The sequence below is a fragment of the Osmerus eperlanus genome, chromosome 21 (genome assembly GCF_963692335.1).
Source record: "Osmerus eperlanus chromosome 21, fOsmEpe2.1, whole genome shotgun sequence".
NCBI classification, from domain to species: domain Eukaryota; kingdom Metazoa; phylum Chordata; class Actinopteri; order Osmeriformes; family Osmeridae; genus Osmerus; species Osmerus eperlanus.
The window spans coordinates 3,411,061-3,432,271 of NC_085038.1; the positions used below are offsets into that span (position 1 = coordinate 3,411,061).

A 21,211-nucleotide genomic window follows, 5' to 3' on the forward strand; every position below is an offset into this window, starting at 1 on the left:
AGAAGAAAGTAGTCCCCTCCAGCATTAACCCGCTAACATTTTAATCAATGACTTAAGTGATTTTCATCAAGCCGCTTCAGGCAACGAGGTGATAGAGCCAGCGGTGGACTGGGATCTATCCATGGAAATGTCAATGGAGACACCAGGTCTTGGCTCTTTCAATAGTTTTCTGCTAATCACAGGATGCAGCTTCTCCCAGAGCCGGCCATGCGAAAGGACACGCAGGCTGAACCTGGCGCACCAGGAACAGGCAGGGTGTGGCGTGTTTATAGCACAACGACCGAGGTTAAAACACTTTTACTGTCACCGTCGGTGAACAGGTGGGGGTTGATTCGATGTACACTGAAATTAAAACTGGGTAAGTGAACAAGGATGCTGGTTGTTAAATGGATATGTACATCAGATAAAAACAAATAGCTGCTCTAAAATAAAAAAGATGGCCGACCTCCTAAAGTCCCTGAGCACCGCTTTTGAAAAACCTTTTTGCCTCAGCCCCTAAACCTTGATCATGAGATATGAATCCTGAGGAGAATATCTGCTCTTAAATGGTTGATTTAGAGGCTGTTTATGCTGTGACTGACTCCCCAAAGGCCATTTAATCTTTCTCCGTCTCCTTTCTCCTCCTGCACCTCCTCCCTGAGGGTGAATCCACAGATTTAGTGACATCCCCGAGTTTATCAAAGCGCTTATTCAACATTTATGTACTGCTGTCAAGCCTGGTACTCTGAGGAAATGGAGGCTTCTCTGGTGGAGGAGCTTATCAAAGCCAGTCATCAGCAGGGCTGTGGAGTCTTGGGTGAATCTGGAGGGAGAGGAAACGCAACAGGCCCGTCTCACTTCCTGGTATGATGACATCAGACTGCAGCGTTTCGACATGGCTTTGACACCTCTTCAAAAGATGGCAGCGTTTATCTTGTTTATTTTGCGCGCTTCTACTCCTCAGAGACTGTGGCTACAAGTTGAGGTACAGTGTTGCTTCCTGTGGTCCCATCTGAGTGAAATCATTCAGGTCAAGCAGACAAGGTCAACGTAGAAACAGCCTTTATTGTCTGTCGGGAGCAGAACTAAAGTCACGTGTGTTTGTATGTAAATGTGTCACGCACTGCGTTATCAGAATGAATCCCTATGATCCCTATTAATTTGGGGGCAGAAAAGCTGGACAGCACATCACATTCTCAGATATACATTTTTCGGACGGGCACTACATTAGGACACCATTGCGTTTCGGACTTACCAATGCGTAAGGCACCATCGTATGGAATAATTTTCCAATAAAGTTTGACCTAGATGGAGAGTAAGTACTCTGCATGTCCCCTGTCTGCTTGTATGGGTGTCAGCTGTCTTTGCTACCTTGTTTATCCTGATATGAACATCTTTCCCTACTCACCGAGGGCAGGCACGCCACTGCAAACTACCCCATCATGCAAGAGGCTGCTTTAACCCCCCCCCACACACACACACACACATCACACGCCACTCACAAGGCCGTGATGAATCCATTATTAATAGTCTGTATCTTTAAAAGCGTCAGTGACACTCTGATTAGCGCCAGTGATGTGATGAGACGAGCCTGTTAATTCGCAGGAAGAAGAAGACGGGCTGTTCATTTTTACATGAGCGCACCTCGCGCTCCCCGTGCTCGGCCAATCTGTACTCACCTCCGCTGAATAATTGACACGCCGCAAGACAGCTTCGGAAGGACCCTCCATCGTAACCCAGGGTTACACACACCCTGACTCGTTCGACTCGTTCTGTCAGAAGGGCGAAGGAAAAGGTTCTTCTCTTCGCTGCAGTCTCAGGGGCCTTCTCCGCGGGGAGGATCGAGCATTTATCCTCTCTCTTCACGGTGACATTTCTGATCTCTCCCATGTGCAGTGGCAAACATGGCTTGTTTATGTTATCGACATGCATGACTTGCTACACGCAGTCACAGTTACATTGCATGAACATGTATTTGGTGAGCACTACAGTTTTAGTCTTCTTTCACTATCTCTCACGTTATGCGTCATAACATGTTAAATGAAACAGTCCAGGAAGTTTTTTCGTCCTGAAAAAGTCCCAAAAAGGGCCGACACGGCATGCCACCAGGCTCCGCGGCGCATCTGGTCAGGGAGGTGACTGTAAAGGGACAGGCAGCAGGCAGGCCAGCCCGCTGACCCACAGATCTCTGTGACACGAGGCGCCCTGGCACTCCCGAGTCTAATTTTACCCTCGTCAGTCTGTGCAGCTGCGGCTGCGGGGACAGAGGCGTGGCGGAGGAGTGATGGCCTCAACCTGGTGGTTTTATCACCCACCTCATACCTCCGCTCTCAGAATAGCAGGGCAGAGCAGCACCCTGGGACCAACAGCCAGGCTGTCTGAAAGGATAGGCTGCAGATAGGCTGGTTCCTCATATTAAATCGGCAGTTGTGAACAAGATTAATTTGAGTTTCTACAGTTCTTGTGTGAGCGTTTTTAGAGAAAAAAAATAAATAAAAAAATCTTCAACTGTAGAAATACGGAGGTTATTGTGTTCTGGATGTCTTTTACAAGGATGAACATTTGAACAGCTTGGATTTGAGGAGCTGCACCCAACCTCGAGAAAATAACAAAATTGTTAGGACTCTAAGAATGTTGTGGGAGAGTCTGCATTTGTCAGCCTTTCCAGACTCACCTTTTTCAAAATCTGCCTCCAACATTTGACCTAATGTGAAACCCATTCAACCAAAGACCACTTTACTTCTAATTCATCCCTCACGCTGGAGGAAGAGGTATTGAATAGTCCCCGGACCATGGTCTTCTGTGAATAGATGTGTATTTTGTTAGGCCTTCTATGCACAGTGTTGCAGTAGAGAGCAGAGAATAGCTTTCCAGAGCTGTATCAGACAGACATGGATGCAGCCAGCCGTCAAGCATGAAGAGAATAATTGTCTCTTTATTCATGCCAGTGCTGTCGCCTGTCCTGCTTCACAAACAAGCAGATACAGGATGTGCTCTGCATGTTTGTGCTGTCTCAGTGTTTTACAGCCTCTGAAAGGCGGGAGTGTGTTTTGCGTAATTTGCGATCACCTGCAATTGCGCACAATGAGTCTTACAAGGTTTTACTGCTAAGAGAGGATGGAGGAGAAAACCCAAAGGACCAACGCATTTGTGTTTTCACACATAATGACTCCCCCCCCCCCTCCACCCGAAAAGAAGGACAAAAAATAACTTGTTGGAGAAATGACTTGGCAAGGTGGACGTTACGATTCCTCTGCTCTATGGAACTATGACTGAAAGGATTCTTAAAATGGTGTCTGTGTTGCCTGAGGCACAGCCATTTTCTGGGAGTGTTTGGAGGTGAATGGTATGAGGACAGGAGCCAGGCCTTTGGTGCAGGTCTGAGGCACCGTGTCTATTCTACCCTGGCGAGTCTGGATGCAGAATGAAGTCTCACCACTTAACAGCTCCCAATAGCACCGTCACAGTGTGACCAATCACGGCTTTATCAGTTTCCCCATGCCCAGCCTTATCCTCTCCCTCCAGTTGCTGCCTCGTCTTAAAGTCCCTGTGTACAAAAACGATTCTCAAAAAAAAAAAAAAAAAAAAAAGAGTTTGATGAATGAAAGAAGCCTTTGGTCTCTGCTGCTGATTTCACAGACCTTCTTCTGTACCACTGGATATAATGGGAGAGAGATCCAGAATCGAGTGCATGGCTATAAAATTTAGCTGCTTGTCACTTTGCAAACATTCAAATCAGAACGGGAACAGCTCTTCTGAGGCGTTGTTTCAGCCCAAATGACACGAGTGATGAGAATTTGAATTTGTCTTTCAATTGTTTGGCCGTTCGACATATTTGTTTGTCGGTTGTTTGTTTAGAAAGGAAGACTCGTCTGAACCGAAAAGGGGTTGTTTGAACGTTTCAGTAGCATGAAGTGAAGCTGAATGCAAAGTGGAGGCTTCTACTTTAGAAGAACAACTGGTGCTGAATTTGTGACAGACGGTGAAGGGAATCTCTTGAACTAGAAGGCAAAAAGTTAAAGGTTGTTGGCTTTACACAGCTTGACCCCAGCACCTCACATGAAGTCCCACACCTGCCTGGGGAGATGCCTGTTGGCATATTGACCTGACATGGAGGATTGCCTGTGAAAGGAAGGAGAGAAACAGCATTCAGGCAGAAGCTGGGAGTCCTCGGAGGACGTGACCCAGGGTTCGAAACACAGCCGCTGGGTTTAGGACCTGGGAGAGTTTCCTATCTTTGTTTCACCCAGGTCAGGAGACACCCACTACCAATTTTTACTTCTTATTAGACTTCTCTCTGCCTTTTCCCTGCACCTCTCTGCTCGTGATGACCCGGTCGCAACCTGTCTGACTGGAGCCTCTCTTGAAAACTCTATAAAAAATGGATCGGCTCTGGTAACCTTGGAGGGATTTGGAGGAGGGGGTAAGCTCATGCTCATTTCCACAGCTCTTACTGACCCAGTCATACCTGGCTTGTCGAGGTACAGTACGGGAGGAGGAAGATATGACCACCGGGCCCAGGCTCCCTGTTCTGTGGCACTTGCGTCCACTGCATGCAGGTTTTCAAGCTGTTGAGCCTACTGTAAATGCAATGTTTCAGTTATCATCTTCGCCTGGGAGTTGACTCATAAGTACCTACACACTGGGTACAGTGTACTGTACCGATATTTAAAACAAACGTAAAGAAAAAAAAAAAATACATATAGTGTTACCTACTGATCTGCTAGGTGACACCACCATGAAGCCATAAAAATACCAAAGTATTAATAGACTGCATGTCATGCCACAGATCTTAATTTAAATCTGGCAAGCATGTTTCTCTGCCTAAATGATGTGACAAAAGATATCCCTCCTCCCCTTAAACAGCTAGAAATAACACAGCATATGAATTAAATAAAGACTTAAGCATTCCATGGGAGCATGCTCTGGGGACATTAATAATGAATAGAAGTGAGAGGAAAAAAATGCAGCGGAATAAAATGACAAAAAGAAAATCTGTACGAAGTTACAAAATCTCATGTTTGATATCCCTGTATTAAGGGTAGAGTTAAGTGGCTAGATTCCACGAGGGGGTTAGTCTTGGGTCCCAGCATGCTCTTTTTCTTCTGTTCCTTCTTCATCTTCTTTGTGTTTCTGTCTGAGGGGGATAAGGGACTGCTTGTGAGGAGTTGGTTAACAAGCTGAGCCATCCCAAGACGTAGGAGAAAACAGGAGATTTAATGAATTCATTATTGTCTGGCAAAACCCCTTCATTTTTTATGAGAAGAGGGATATTTGCATACAATCAAACGGACTTGTTAAAAAAAAAAAAACACATAAGCGCAAGCTGTGCCGTATTTGATAACAGCACGATCTACGGTTCTAAAGACTGAAAACATATTGATTTGGATAGGTCTACTTTCCTGTGCTGTGTCTTTTCACACAGGGATGTTGGAGAATTGCTCAAACAGCATCTATCTTTACCCAATACAAAGCCCATAAATTGTGTGAGAAGAAAGTAGGGTTTCAATTGGCTTCCTGCAGCTAACCCAGAGAGCAATGATATAGCCACGTGAGGCAAATGACACAGTTTTAAGATTTGAAGGTCAGGGGTGGGGATGTGTGTTGACAACCAATTTATAAAGAGCTGAGAGGGCCTGTTTAGGTTATTCAACCTTTACGCTTATTTTCTTCTTTATCTGACCTACATTAAGGAATGGACATACAGTATAGGGTGTATCTTTTATTTTCTTCTTTTTTACTTGCTCTGCTGATCTCACTTCACACAAAACTCTCATAAAATTAGGTAGTGAAAGCAAAGCCGAATCGGGTACAATCTTTTTAAAACAACCTTAGTTCCATCTCGGCAGTCTGACGTGAATATCCCCAGGACAAAACCAGGTTCCTGTTTCCATTTCTCACAGTTGTCAGAGAGCCGCAGAGCTACTTGCATGGTTTCTCCCACAATAACTATGAGAGAGGTGTCACTGCGCTGCCAGTGGTTGGATGTCCGCATGGCCACATCCGCCCTCTTCCCTCCCATCCACATCTTGCAACCCCGGCTGAGTGACACATCGCTGGGTGCTGACGATGGAGAGGAGGGCATCACATGGAGGGAGTTGGCTGCCCCAGAGGCATGGTCAAAATATGCTGTGGACAGCAGAATTGCTTTCATTGCCCTGGGGGCGTCAGAGGAGAAAGTCTGGTTTAGTCAAGCAGGGCATTTGAGAGCAACTTCACATACAACTTTTCGTTTCTACGGGGGTCTGTTCCTGTCAGACAGTTGTTTCGATATTTCCTCGCCACAAGGTCTTGGCAGGTGGGGGTGGAATGGCTCTCTCAAGATGAGATGGCAGTCCTTGAGTCTTGAAAGCCCAAATCGAACTAATTAACCACAAGGATGTTCTCAAATTGTCAGATTGTAAGTGCACAGGTTTGGAGTGCCAGGTGTTGAGGTTCAAAGCCGGGAAAAAGCAAGTCGACAAGTGAAATAATTAGTTAACAGGAACTTCAGAGCGAGACCAGAGTATCTGTGAAAAACAGTGTTAAAGCAACCTTTCTTCGGCCCGAAAACGTTAAAATAAACATGTGTTCATTGGCATATTCCCCTCACCTCAACCCCTGCACATCAGTTTACTCCAGGAGATGAAAGCACCCCTAAAAACCTTCACTGTGGCCTCGACCACGAGTACCACAAAATAAAGCCTGGAGCTAAATCTGTTGGATCCTCCTGTGTTGTAGCACGGGTGGAGCTTCCCCCTCAGGTCCCAGCTGTAAATCCTTATTCATAGGATAGCAGAGAGCGCTCACCTTCTCACCCGCACGCTGCAACAGCAGGTCAGACAGTCACGCGAAAGCAGATCGCTATGCAAATGCCACGCTCTCTCTGAATACGTAATTAATGAACAGCAATTAAAATGTGAGACTTAGATACTGTTGGCGTGATGGGCTGCATTTCAATTTCATACGCAACAGAAGAGGACAACACCAAAAAAAAATTGTGTTTCAACATCGGGATGCCGGGGCTTTGTGGTTGAGAAACAGGAGGAAAAGTTATGTACAGTGCCATTACCTGATGTCGCGGTTCATTTCCCTACCTTAAATAAGCCACAGCTGTCTGTCAAGATGTGAGGAACACAATTGTGTGGGTTGATCAATCTGCTTCATTAACACTTCCTGAGGATTACAGTCTGGTGAACATCTAAAGCTCTGGTCTTGGTAATAACTGACTTTAATAGTAAACTTTCCACTTTTATATTTCCACAATTATAGTCAGTCAACCAGTGTTTTGTAAAAGGACATGTTCGTATGCTATTATTGAACAATAGAGTTGAGGGAATATTTTTTTTTTTTTTTTTTTTTAAACAACTTTGTTAAATCAAGCAATTGGTTTAAACTGTAGATCTCTCAAGGCTTTGGTCCTTTAAAGCACTCAGTGAGCAGGCACTTATCCGTAGATAGTGATGGTGAAGGTCCAGCTGACACTGGGAACACTCCCTTCGATTCACTGGGTGGGCCCAGCTCAATCAAGCACAGATTGATTTCCGTGTGGAATGAAACAACCTTTTTCACCCAAGTCTGATTACCACCTTTACTTTATCTTTGTCCCACTTGAGTTGGGTCGGGGCTCTCTCGCTGAGCGCGTGGTTGCCATAACGAGAGCCTGCACCAGGCCTAATTGGACGGTGGTGTGTGGCTCCGGGCCTGGTCGTGTCTGGGAGGAGGCAGGTCAGAGGACGAGCCATGCCCGGGCGCAGGGCCTCATAGCTCCAGGCTTCTTCCCTGCTTCCCCTCTCACAAAGACAGGGTCATGGTAATGAGTGGGCCGCACTACTGGGCGACCAGCATTGATTTGCTCTAACAAGCTCATCGACCTTCAAAAACAGGTTTAGTGTGCACAGAAGTGTGTGGAAAACATAATATCCATGTACAGTTTGAGGCTCTGCTGGAGAGGGAATACTTTTGTATATGTCTCTCTCCCCCTTCTCACTCCCTCTCTCCACCTCTCTCTCGTTCGCCCTTTTGCGGTTGGAATTCATGATCACATATACACAAACAGACCCTTTCAGGTATTTACATTAGGACACAATGTCATCTTCCAGATAAAACATATGTTGTTCCCAGTTTCCAGGCCCTTGAGAAAGTTGCCTTTCCACAGTCCACCTACTCCCCTGCAATATCACCTAACTTGCCTCTCAGACAAATGTTGAATAATAAAAACAAAACCATACACATCAACTGTGGCATATTATCAATAATCCACTGTTGACTCATATTTATAAAAACATGCCGTCTGAATAGCGGATGTCAATACTAATAATTCTGTGTGCTCTTCCACCCTAACGTCACAAATATCAATACGAGCTTGCTTGATGTCATCTCAGAAATGTCATGTATTTAGTAAAGGCTTGTCGTTGTTATCTGTCAGTTTGTTTGTTGAATGCATCTACATAAATTATGAAAATCCAGACAGTTTGACACCATCCTCAGGTGACATTCTAAAAGCATTTCTGTAGGGACGGAATAACAAAGCACATGGTTTCAGAAGTGCAAGGGTAAAGAAAAGAACTAAATAGCTACAGAGTAGAATTTAATAATAACTCATTAATAAACAACACAACATTCTACTAGATAGAAAGTAAAGCATGTTTGCTCTGTTAGAAAGATGGGGGCATCGGCCTGTTCCACTAGTGTACAATATAACAACATTGTCTTATTTGTTGTAGTCTACAGAAACAAAACTGTTCTCCAAGACTGCCTTGTTTACTTGTCTACATTATCTAAAAATATCCTCCAGTTATCTTAGATCACCGCCACTTTAAAAACAAAACAAATTCTTCTCTTAGAACAGTAACTCTCGGAGAACAACCGCTTCTCTTAGAACACAAGTGTACTGGAACAATGCAGTATTCTTGTGGGAGTCCAGTTCTTCTGTCACCATGTTATTCGCGATGGGAACCCAGTCCTGCTCCTCTCACACAGAAACACTGAGCCTCACTTCTGTGCATGTATCAACATGTAGATCACAACTGTGGTTTCACTTGAAAGGAAATACATATTTTTGTATTCTTGAGAGAAAATACAAAAACACAGGCCTGTGACAAACCAACCAAGACAGACGCATGTAGAACTACACATACTCCACGCTTTTGGCAATTTTCTGAAATACCATCAAGAGGGTTTCTTATGCACAAAATGCTAAAGTGATGCACAAATCCCAAAGCTAATTAAAAACCAGCCTCCAATGTGTTGAATGAAGGCCTCCTTGACTAACAAACACCTGTGCAAGATCAATTAACGAAGCTTCACGTGTGCACACTATTAATGGACTGCAACTGTGCTCACTTAATTTAAAGATCATATCCTCCTCTTCCAGCTGTGCAGGCATCATGCAGATTTAACTAATAACACTTCCTTGACAAATGCAGCACAAATAATAATTAACTGCATCCGTTTGGAAAGCTTGACACTTGCTCGTTTATGTCCAAGCATTCGTAAAAACGAGCAATTAAAATGATCAACTGCTCTCTCGGTTTGTGTAGACAACTATAACAACGCAATAAGACGAGGCAACCAGCCCAACTGTGGTTGGACCTGTATGATGAAGAAACCCAACTATCTAATGTTGAATTTACTGAGCCAAGTTACCGTACTGAAGTTTTCTGTCGACCTGTGTGCCTTTTTGGGATGGTTCATCATTCAAATCTGATTGTGTTACACGGCGGAGGGGGGGGGGGGGGGGGGGTTAAGAGGACACGTCTGTTTGGAATTCCTCTATGCACATCATTAAGAAATTGCTTCATCCTCTATCTGCTTGTTAATCAGCAGAGCCGTGAATATGGTGTTCTCTGACAGACAAAAACCCACAAGCTTTTAACTCGGCAATGCAAATTAATACTCCTCTGTGTGGAACACTTAAGTGCCACAGAAATTAACCTACAATTAAAACAAAGAAAAACAGTGAAATAGACATGATAAACGTGTTCTGCAAGTTAATTTAATGGCTGCTCAATGGTCATGAGTGGATTTAACACATGAGCTTCCTTCGATGTTTTTTGTTCTTGTAAACAATTTGCTCTTCTCTGAATGATAGCTCGCAAGCACATCTTGCCTTTTACTACGCCACTGTTGACGCTTAAGCTTGCTAGTTGGTCGTTGCTACTTCTCGTTTTGTTTGTTTGTCGTTTGGTGAGGTGTAACCAGTCACTGTTTGTTTGCCATCCACCTCAGCCTCTTCAAGATAAGCAGGAAACGGTGAGCTGAACACGGGCTACTGTCAGAGAGGAACACCGCAGCAAACACCTTCATCTGCTGCTCTGCCGAGACGCTCACGAACAACAACACCCCACCTCTCTCTCACTCTCTCGGTCTCTCTCTCCCTTTGTCTTCCACCGTTTCCCTCTCTGCGTGTATTTGTCATCCTTTCTCCCCCTCCCTCTCTCCCTCCTTCTTTCTCACTCACTCTCTCTGTCTCTTTCACTCACTCTCCCTCCTTCGTTCTCTTTCCCCTCTTTTTTGCTTTCTCGCTCACACACACAACAAACAACGAAATAATAATCCTGGTTGTAAGAGTAAAGACTCTCAGTCGTCAAGGTGCAGGTGTGAGGAAGGGTTTAGTCGGCCAAATTGCAGGACCAGTAGCAGTGTGACAGCTGCACCTTAAACTGTTCTTCTCCTTAGAAAGAGCCCCGTCAGGCTTTTGTTAAAGCCTCAGTCCAAACTTTGTGTTTATAATAATATTTCTCATCTGTGGCATCTTTCCCTCTGCTTAACCCGTCAATTAGCATTACTGTAATTATAGTGTATGTATGTATGTGTGTGTGTGTGTGTGTGTGTGTGTGTGTGTGTGTGTGTGTGTGTGTGTGTGTGTGTGTGTGTGTGTGTGTGTGTGTGGAGAGAGAGAGGAAGTGGAGAATAGGTGGGCCATGCTTCCTGTTCAAATATTATTTCATCTCGTCCCCCTCAACCCTCTCTGACAAAATCTTTGTCATTCCATCAAGGAGAGCTGGAGGACAGTCACTGAGGGGAAAGATTGCCGTAACTGCCACAGCCAAACAGCAGTGTGGGAAACAAATCGAACTTTTGTGTCACATAATACCCTGACGGACATTAGTCTGACTGGAGGCCAAACAAATCACAGCAAAGAAGTTCAGAATTTGATTTTATTTTCTCATTTTGTAAATCCATCTTCCTCCTCCCCTCATGCTTTGAGAAGCAGCAAGCCAACATTTCCAGAGAATGTCTGCGTCCATTCTTTCATGGATTACTCATTCGGTGAACTTTCATTAATGCCTTGCGATCCCCATGCTTAACTCCTGAATGCAAACACATGGCTCACTGACGTCCATGGGAAAGAGAGATACCCAGTCTGGTGAGCTAGCTCGGATGCTAATCCACTAGCCAGCTGAGCAAATAATATTACCTTTCATAGAAGACAAGAAGCTCATTTGTTGTGAAACAAAAACCCTCTTAAACAAACACGTCAGACAGTCTCTTTGAGACCGGCTCACTGTGTTGAATGTCATTACTGCTGGAGGGGATTCTAAGGCCATGTCGGTTGGAAGACATGAGTATAATTACACTCCGCGTTGATGATGTCATTGTGGTTATTCTACACCTAATCCAGTGGATTCCCATCTGAATATACTTGTTTCAAGACATTCATATTTCTCAGCACCACTGGACTATGAAGTGGCCTGTATAAACATAGTTAATTGTGGTATGTATGTTACAGTGCAACAATGTTCGGACCTTAAAACGAACTCGTGAGACGAAGGTTCAAAGGTGAGTATTTCAGGTCCAGGAAAGAGTGTGTGGAGCGGGGGTATGGGCTGCAGGTCTTCAGGCGAGAGTAGGGCAAGGCAAGGAGCTGGCTGGAGAAACGCTGGAGTCTCGACCGGGAACTGAAAATCACAGGGAAAAAAGGTAAGTATGTATCCACAAAAATAGGTAGGAATATGTCAATACTCAGAGACTGAGCAGCCTCGTAGTTCACCATGTGGCTGACGTAACAATCTGGCAGAGTCTGGATGGTGAGCAGGGTCTAAACAGGTCATTGCTTGCTGATTTGCCACAGGTGAGAATGGTTGTCTGTTCCCGGGAGACTCCGCCCATGCACACACACACACATATACAAGGAAAGGGAGGGAGGAGAACACAAGGAAAAGGAAAACAGAACCAGTGTCACAGCCAGGGGCGTGACAGTGTATGTACTCATATGTATGCATGCCTCCTCCCGTCTTTCATGTATTTACAGGCAATGGACAGGAGTGGGGATACAGATCTTGAAATTCCAAAGCAGCTGTATTATTTGGAGACCCCTAAAACAGCCAAGATGGAGGCTGGTTTGTGGCATTTTAAAGCTCTGCCTATGTGCACCAGTGTCAGAAAGTGAAGCAAAAAAACCCTGAGTAAAACCGAGTAAGCTGTCAGTTTCTCCTTGCGTTCTCTCGTCTTCCGTGGTTTCCTCTTTGGTGTGTGTGTGTGTTACTTACTTCAGAAATGACAACCCTCTCCTTCCCTAATAACCCCACATATCCCTGCTTATGGAACACCTTGACCACAGCTCAAGGTGGTGGCTGGCGGGGACTGTGAGTTTCTGATCTCTCACGGAGTCGAGAGAAGACACATGCAGCTTCGGCTGCTGCGGTGAGATTTGAGTTAAGGTCCCTTATCTCGCTGCGCAGTCTGCCCTATATCCTGGGGGCATGGTAGACTTGTACATTTGTAATAATGAAGTGTTGGAGACAGGATTTGCTCTGTCACTTGTGGATTTCCTTTGGGAAATCAGGAAATGCAGGTGTAAGCGTTAAATCTAACCTAAAATACTACCCCTGTGTCTGACATAAATTTAACTAATAGTGAAGTAGAAAGCTAAAAGGAGGTAAAGGTTTACTACACACCTGCACAGACACACACACACAAACACACACACACACACTCTTTCTGAACTATGCATAGCACCATATTATAATTTAACTATTACTCAATACAAAAATGAAAATTGGACAAAACCAATTTCCCCCCCAATGTCCCCTAAGTCATTATGGCAGTATCCTAGTTTGTGTAGTCAAATATACAGCATATCTCATACGTGGGTCTATTTAGGATCTCTCTCTTACTGCCTTCGAGGTAATGAATTCAATTGAGAGACAAATGAAACAAAGACTTGTGTTGAGAAAGACAAAGTTGTGGTTTGAAGACGGACCCCCTATAGAGTGAACACTTGGGAAGCCCGTCTGTTTTTAAATAAATTAAGACTTTTCTCTCCCTCTAGGGACTTACAAACAGGTGGCACTAACCATCTGACTGCGGAGTATAGGTGCACAAAAATGTGCTCAAAAATTAAACCCAGAAGGTTCCTCATGCTATTCGTGTTCACATATGAAATTGAACTCATTCAAACCACAAACTGCTTCTTGGCGTAAACATATTTCAGTTAAACAATTTTCCATGCTGTTCATGGACCTTGGAAGAACTTTCTTCTACTGTTCATTGATATCCTTGAGTTTTCAGACATTCTAAAGTTTACATATTTTCTTGTATGGCATGATGTAGTCTCCAAGATACTACAGTACAAGCAATTGCTTAAAGCAAAATCTGTAGCTGCTGAATAATTTCTCCTCACTCTATGGTATCTCTCTCTCTGTTTCACACATCCCCTCACACACAGACACACACTCAAACAAAGCTTTTATCTTCACCAGACAGTGGGACACGTCCAATCTCTCGTGACGTCAACCTCTTAGTCTTGATCTTGATGAGTGGATGAATAAGTTAAGGAATCCTCAACAACTGTTCTGTAAGACTATCCCAGCCACTCTTAGCCCCGAGGCCATGTTCTGACAAAGTGATATCAAAGCTAGTAACATCTCTCTCTCCCCCGTGGTAAACAGAAGCGTTCTGATCACAGGACGACACGAAGCGGCACGGCTTCCGCCTGGCTGGACATCCTCGGAGAGAGTTGTCATGGAGAGTCCGACAGTACGTCACGATCGCCCCCCAGAAACACCAAGATGCCGCAGACCGTCCGCTAGCTACCTCACAGCTATCTAGTTGCTTGCAGTGTGTTTTGTATCAAAACCCCACCGACACATTTAAAAGCCTCTTGTTAATAACACGCATGTATGCATGGACAGACATACATGTTTCTACTGGCATGGAAGCTTGACTAATATAGAACACACACACATGTATACCATCCTATAATGATTTGTGCTCCTCACAAACAATCCCATAATAATTACTGCTTTACACACACACACAAACATTTACACACCATCCCAGAATGATTACTCCCTCTAAACACACATACAGAAACCCAGAATGATTGCTCCTCCTCCTGAGTTGAGGCCTTCTATTTTCAGGTAAATTGACTTCCATTACAGTGCGACAGGTCTGGGCGGGGCCACAGCATGAGGGCGATCCAGGTGAAGGGATCTTCGCCTCACCAATGCGTACATAAATAACTGGAAAGATGATCTGCTCTGTTATTTAACAGGCGCCATTAGAGAACACACCATTTCCAAGCCAACCGCTCCTCACTCAGTGTCTTTCTAATTATCCAATTTCGTAAATCTGCAGGTGTCTGTTGGAATAATGCATCAGGGACACCACAATCTGAGTGTGATTGGTGGCAGCTGGCTAGCTCCGGTGGTGTCTTTGAGGGTGTGTTTTTGTGTTGTGTGTGGTGTATTTGTTGGTGGTGTGTGGGTGTGTTCGGGTGTGTGGGGGGGTGGGAATGTGTGTGTGAGCATCATAAGTTCCCTTCATGTTTCCCCCATCAGGGTTTACCATCTTAGGCTGTAGGCCTCATCCTCGACAGGTGCCTGTCATGTTTTCACAATGTGCAGGGGGAGGCCTTGTCCAGACCTTGGCTTCAGAACGTTGTCCCTGCCCTTCTAACTACCCCCATCCCTGCCATAAACCCACAACTTCCTCCTCCCTAACTACCCCCTACTTAACAACCCACTTCTTAACTACCCCTCTCTTTAACTACCCCCTCCCTTACTCTCCACCGTCCCTCGCTAACCTTCGCTAACCTTCGCAAACACCGCCCTCCATTAACTCTCTACCTCTAAACCTCCCCGACTCGCACCACCACACACACACACACACACACACACACCTAACCCCCTGCTCCCCCCCAGGTCCTGGTTTGAAGAACAATAGCCTAACGCTGAGGAATCACATGGTCGTGCTTGATGTCCCACTGACTACTGTGATGGTTGGAGTCACACAGAGAACTAGAGAGGGACAGGTGGCGAGGCGGGCAGAGAGAGAGAGAGAGAGGAAGAGGGAAGAGGGGAGGATGACAGAAAATGGAGGTGTGGAAGGAGGGGAGAGAAAATGTTACGAGGTAGAGATGAAATTTCAGTCAGGTGGCTGAGCGGTTAGGGAAGCGGGCTAGTAATCTGAAGGTTGCCAGTTCGATTCCCGGCTGTGCAAAAATGACGTTGTGTCCTTGGGCAAGGCACTTCACCCTACTTGCCTCGGGGAGAATGTCCCTGTACTTACTGTAAGTCGCTCTGGATAAGAGCGTCTGCTAAATGACTAAATGTAAATGTAAATTTACATAGATTCAGACTTTCATTCCAAACTCAGGGTCAAAGTCAGTTGAAATGTGGACACGCATGTTTTGTATTCAGTTTATTCAAAACAAATTATGAAGATCTCTACCCACTCAAAGCCATCTTCCAGCGCTCAGTCACAGACACAAATTATTTTCATGGGAATCAACATCAAATATCTTTAAAAACCAAACGACAAGGCAGATCACAGACAAAAAAAAAGAAAAAGTAACGCATTCACGTAATAATGAGCACCTTTTGTTCATAACCCTTCTTTGCTCTCGTTTGTAAACATCAAAGCTCAGCCGTCTCGGCAGATCCGGGAGACAGCCAGGAAACGCAGCGGTGCAGAACTCGCTCCGACAACGCCAGCCCGACCCCCGTGGTCCTCCGCCATCTTGGGAAGGGAGGAGAATCAATTAGACTGAGATGCAGGTGTGGAATTAGCTAGCAGCTTTGGAGCAGCGAGCGATGCTCGTGGGCAGAGGTCAGACGCTACGGGCAACGCTGGGAGGGAACACAGATAAGGCTGTGTTTACATTCCTTTACAACACCAAGGCACGACCACACCGACGCTAGCAGAAGCACACGCTTAGACGTGATTTATACCCGGCTCTTAACAATGCAGAGAACAGCCTTGTTATTTCAACCAGGAGAGTGAGTGTGTATGTGTGCACGTGTGTGGGTGTGTGTGTGGGTGTGCGTGTATATTGTTAGTGATGTGTCTACAAAAAGATGTCAATGCCAATAGAACACGGTGTATAGACCAACACTGGCATGAGTTTATTGTTATTCATCTGATGTTGTTTTATGATTCAGACACCTATTGGAGAAGCATCCTACTGTTGTGTATGTCTACAAATATAAGAATGAATACATATTGTAGAATAACGTATTTTTATGTTTCTAAGACTGTAAGAACACATTTCACAGCTCCCGATTTAGTCAAGATATTTTCAAACCGTCAACAAACTTGTTGTGACTGATGTGGCATTTTGAAGAGGAGTTTCAGGTTTAGTAGATGGAATATCAAACACGTGTTGACAGTTGTCCAGAGAACAGGGATTTCTAAGTCAACTTGGTAGTGTGCGTTTGATTGAAGGGTAGTTCCAGACCTTAACTCAGAACAGACACCACCAGCCCTGTGTTAGAAAACCTCCACAGGCGGATATTAATAAAGGCTAGCTAAATTATGCTGGGATATTAAAGTACCCCTCTCCCCCAAGGATAAATCTAAGGAACTTAAGCATTATTACTTGTCTTTATCATGTTGTCGGCAGCCACAGCCAGTGTCTCAGGTTTTGGCGCTGAGTTATGACCTCATCATCTCGTTTGTACAAAAGGGAGAAATTAAATTAGTCAGAGTAATGAATCCTGCTCGCTTCCCATAAGAAAGTATTCCACTCATTGTTCCCTGAGTCGTTTAAGAAAGTAATCTCTGCTGTAAACCTTCCCATCGTCTGACTGCCCCCTTCACTCCTCCCCTGCTTCACCTAACTGCCCCCTCCTTACCTAACTTCCCCCTCCTCACCTAACTCCACCCTGCCTCAACTAACTGCCCCCTCCTTACCTAACCCCCTACCCTCCGAAATGAACTCCCCCCCCCCCTCCTCACCTAACCCCCTCCTCACTCCTGGCCCCCACACAGGATCTGTCTGTGGGTAGGGGGACTCAAACAAATGACCGTCTAAGATGTCCAAGATCAATGTATGTTGATTGTGAGTGTGTGTTGAGTGTGTGTTGAGTGTGTGTGTGTGTGTGTGTGTGCAAGCACGCGTGTGAGAGAGTGAAAGGACGTAGAGAGAGATCTGATTTGGCTGTTCATAAAATGTCGTCTCTCATAAGGCGACACTAAATTTCAACAAAATGGGCTCTCCACAGGGTAAGGCGGGGAGGGGGGGGGGGGGGGTTGAGGCTGCCAGAAGAGTCCTGTACAACATCAGCATGGCAAGGTACAAGTGGAATGGGTACCTGGAGGTAATTAACCTGTTTACGCTCCTGTTTCGCCCGCGAGACAAAAATGCTGCCTCCCCCTTCCTCAGTTACGACGCACTAAATTCTAAAAAATATATTTTTTAGACGCTACACATGTTATACATCGTTGGAAAGCTACGATTCTTGTGCTTCCATTGAAATAAACCAATTCAAGATCAAGTCGCAATAGCAAGCAAAGTCAACGTCTTTTTCCGGTGAACATTCCTTCAACAATGCCAAAGAAAAAAGTTGTACTCACCCTAAGTTGTTCAAATAGGTCCAGGTGTGCAAATCATGCCATCAAAACTTGATCTGCGTAAGTCCCAAGGGTTCAAAGTATCTAACCATGTAAAGTAATTCGTCCAAATACAATGTTTTACGTTCATGAATAGCCATTATCCTTTGTTTCATTATGCAAGTTAGCCGACGGAAGAAACAACTTGTTCACATAAAAGTGTTATTTTCTCCGATTTATCAACGGAGTATTTACAAAATGAAGGTCTCAAAATGTCCGTTGAACCCTCCCCTTTTGATTGACACCTTGTTCGACCCAATAGGAGCTTCCATGCCCCGTTGACAGCCCTCTAAAGCCAACTAGGTCTGTGCGTCCTGCCCCCCCCCGCCCCCCCCCCCCACACTCGTTCTAAACAAATTTCTCGAACTGGCTTCGACTGGCTCTGAAATTAGCTCGTTAGCCTTGTAGCTGACAGCTAGCTGAAAATGCCAATACCTCATTTGTATGCGTCTGTGGAGCCTTCAAAATAACAGTCGATTGCGCAATATGGTTGACAGAATCAGTGTTCTTTGTGCGCCAATCCTTGGAATCAGATAAAGCACTCCAATGTGTTCATGCTTCAGTTTTTGTGTTTCAGTATTACTAATTAGGGATTTAGCTATTATATATGATATTTCTAAGTACCAGAGATGGGCCAGAGATAACAATTATGAAAAATAATACCTTTTTATTTGACCTTGACCTTGGTTACAAAGGGTCATTTTGGAGTCTCCAAAAGACCCTTTTAGAAAATTCCTGGATGTACTCTTATAAAAACATGTGTCAAATATGAATATATTGTGGTATTATGTTTGACTTTTGATTTGAATTGGGTAAGGCTTCAACCTGTGGTCCAATTTAGTCTTCCAGATAATACCTACCACCTCTAGGCCTCTTCAGGCCTCTGTTTTCAAAACAAAATCTAGGCGGAAATAGAAATTTTCACTTTCCTTGTGTTCAAGCTTCTATTACTCAACACTAGAAGGACTGACAGGGGTCCTGACAACAGGGGACATAACTTCAGAGTGTCAGCTTTCAAAAGAGATCATTTACATGCATGTACTCCAAATGGTCAAGAACACGCTTCCAATTTACTTTGGGTATGCTGTTTAGGCGTTTTCAGGCAAATTTAACAGGAACATGAAAAGGTTAATGACTCTACTACTTCTAATTAAAAGCTCTTAGCTTTCCCCACACAAGGTTGCAGCAGATGCTCGAATCGCAGGGCACTCGCTGGGAAAGGACGGGAGACATAAATTCAGAGACGGTATCGCGACGGCGCACCTGCCTTGGCACTCACCTGTCACCATGGAGACCATGCTTCATCCTGTCAACAAATTAACATCCTCCATAGAAGAAGTAAAAAAAAAAAAGATGAAAGAGAAGAAAAAAAACAAACAGCTATATTTGTTACCCCATCAAACACGCACATATACACGTCTCATCTCCGAATGCAGATTCCTTATGCCTCGCCTCGGTGTGATGGGTTTGGGTCCATTTACGGTACTAAATATATCACATTGTTGTTTGGTTGGGTGAGTCAGTCTACAGACTGGGAGCAGTAAAGAGGAGGTGCGGTAGATCAGCCAGATTTCCCCTGGGGTGCACATGGGCGTCGGCTTGTAAGTATAGCTTAATATCATGTCTGGATCTCCCGAGGACGATACGACTTGTCAAGCACACGCCACCAGTGAACCTTCACAGGGGGAGAAGGTCTGTGGGTGGGGGGACTAAGGAGGGATGGCTAGAGGAGAGAGAGAGAGAGAGAGAGAGAGAGAGAGAGAGATGAGAGAGAGAGAGAGAGAGAGAGAGAGAGAGAGAGAGAGAGAGAGAGAGAGAGAGAGAGAGAGAGAGAGAGAGAGATGAGAGAGAAGAGAGAGAGAGAGAAGAGAGAGAGAGAGAGAGAGAGAGAGAGAGAGAGAGAGAGGAGAGAGAGAGAGAGAGATGAGAGAGAGAGAGAGAGAGAGAGAGAAGGTAAGAGAGGCTCCTCAGGGAGGTGGGAAAATCTCCGGGTAATGTCAGACGATGGTTGGAACATGGGAGGAATAAAAGGCTATCAAGTCATTTGTGAGACAATAAGAAAGAGGCATGGGTTTTCCATTTACCATGAAACTTTAATGTCGTCGGGTGCTTGATTCCTGTTTTAACAACAGTGCCTTTAACCCTGGCCAGAAACCGATCTGAAGAGACGTCCAGGGGGAGTGCGAGGAAGCACTTAGCTCCTCTCTTTCTCTCACTTCACTTCCTTTCATTCTCCTCCTCCTTGCCCTCCATTTCCTCTTTTCTCTCTCACTCCTTCAGTCTCTCTCTGTATCTATCTGCCTCCCTCTTTCCCTTATACTCTGTCTTGCCTTCATTGTTCTTCTCTCACCTTCTCCGTCTCTCTCTCGTTCTCCCCCAGGCTGAAAGCTCGCACACTTCCAACCTCTCGTGGTCCAATCTGTACTCATTTGCGTCTCTCTTTCTCTCCGTCTTTCTCAGTCACTCTTCCACTCCCCTTCGTCGTCTCCTTCTCACCTCGTTATCCCCTCCTCTCTCCTTTGTTTCTCTCTCGCTCTCTTTCTCCCTCCATCCCTTTCCCCACTACTCCTTCCTGTCCAATCAACACAGTCACAGACGACGAGGGAAGGATTCCTCAGTCACAGAGAAGTTCATGTGATAATTACTGCTGTTGTGCCGCTGGCATGGAGACTGGGCTGGTTGCCATCCGCCAGGCAGTTGACCAGTGATTATGTCCAGATTACCCATCTATTATTTATATGCGCTCCCCTTTTGTAACTCATGGTCATTTAAAATAGACGTGAGCTAAAAAGCCCAATTAGGATGTCCAATTAGCCGAATCCATTTTAGTCAAACTGTGTGCATGAGTGTGTGTATGTGCGTGTGTAAACATGTGTGCGCGCATGTATGTGCACGTGTATGTGTGTCTGTATGTACATGCGAGTGTGTGTGTGTGTCTGTGTTTGTGTCTTTTCCACGTGTTAATCGACAATCTTCCACTTCACAAACATGAAGCTGCGAGGTGAGGCGTGGCGTGAGGGGACATCGTGGACCAGGCCCTGTGTGCTGATGCAAGACAGAGGCAGGTTTACGCAGTTGAAAATTATAGGAGTGGATTCAACAGAAAAACAACTTGTCCGAGGCGCGGCGCAATGATAGGGTGATGAATTGTCACAGTGGACACCTTGATCATTGGCGCTGTCTCGCAAAGCCACACTTGATCACTGTCAGAGAGGGCTAGAGACCGTCAGAGATGATAGGGAGGGAGGAAGAGATGGGAGGAGAATGAGAAGGGAGGAGGGAAGAAGGAATGGGTCAGGGGGGCGAGATAGAGGGATGGGAGAGATAGGGAGGGTTGGAGGGGGGAGAAACGGATGGAGGGGGGAGGGAGGTTGGGGAAGGAGTGGGAGGCGGCGGGCAAGTCGAATCAAGTTAG

The 21,211-nt window shown here is 45.2% G+C and overlaps 1 long non-coding RNA gene across 1 annotated transcript in view; it reads right to left on the reverse strand.

Annotated features, from left to right (window-relative positions):
• Positions 1-11,520: 11,520 nt before the first annotated feature.
• LOC134007737 (uncharacterized) overlaps positions 11,521-21,211 on the reverse strand; it is a 26,717-nt gene continuing 17,026 nt past the window's right edge. The window contains exons 3-4 of the long non-coding RNA XR_009928076.1: positions 15,783-15,924; positions 11,521-11,861 (exon numbers count right to left, since the gene is read on the reverse strand). This is a non-coding gene — a long non-coding RNA (uncharacterized LOC134007737). The remainder of the gene's footprint in view (positions 11,862-15,782; positions 15,925-21,211) is intronic.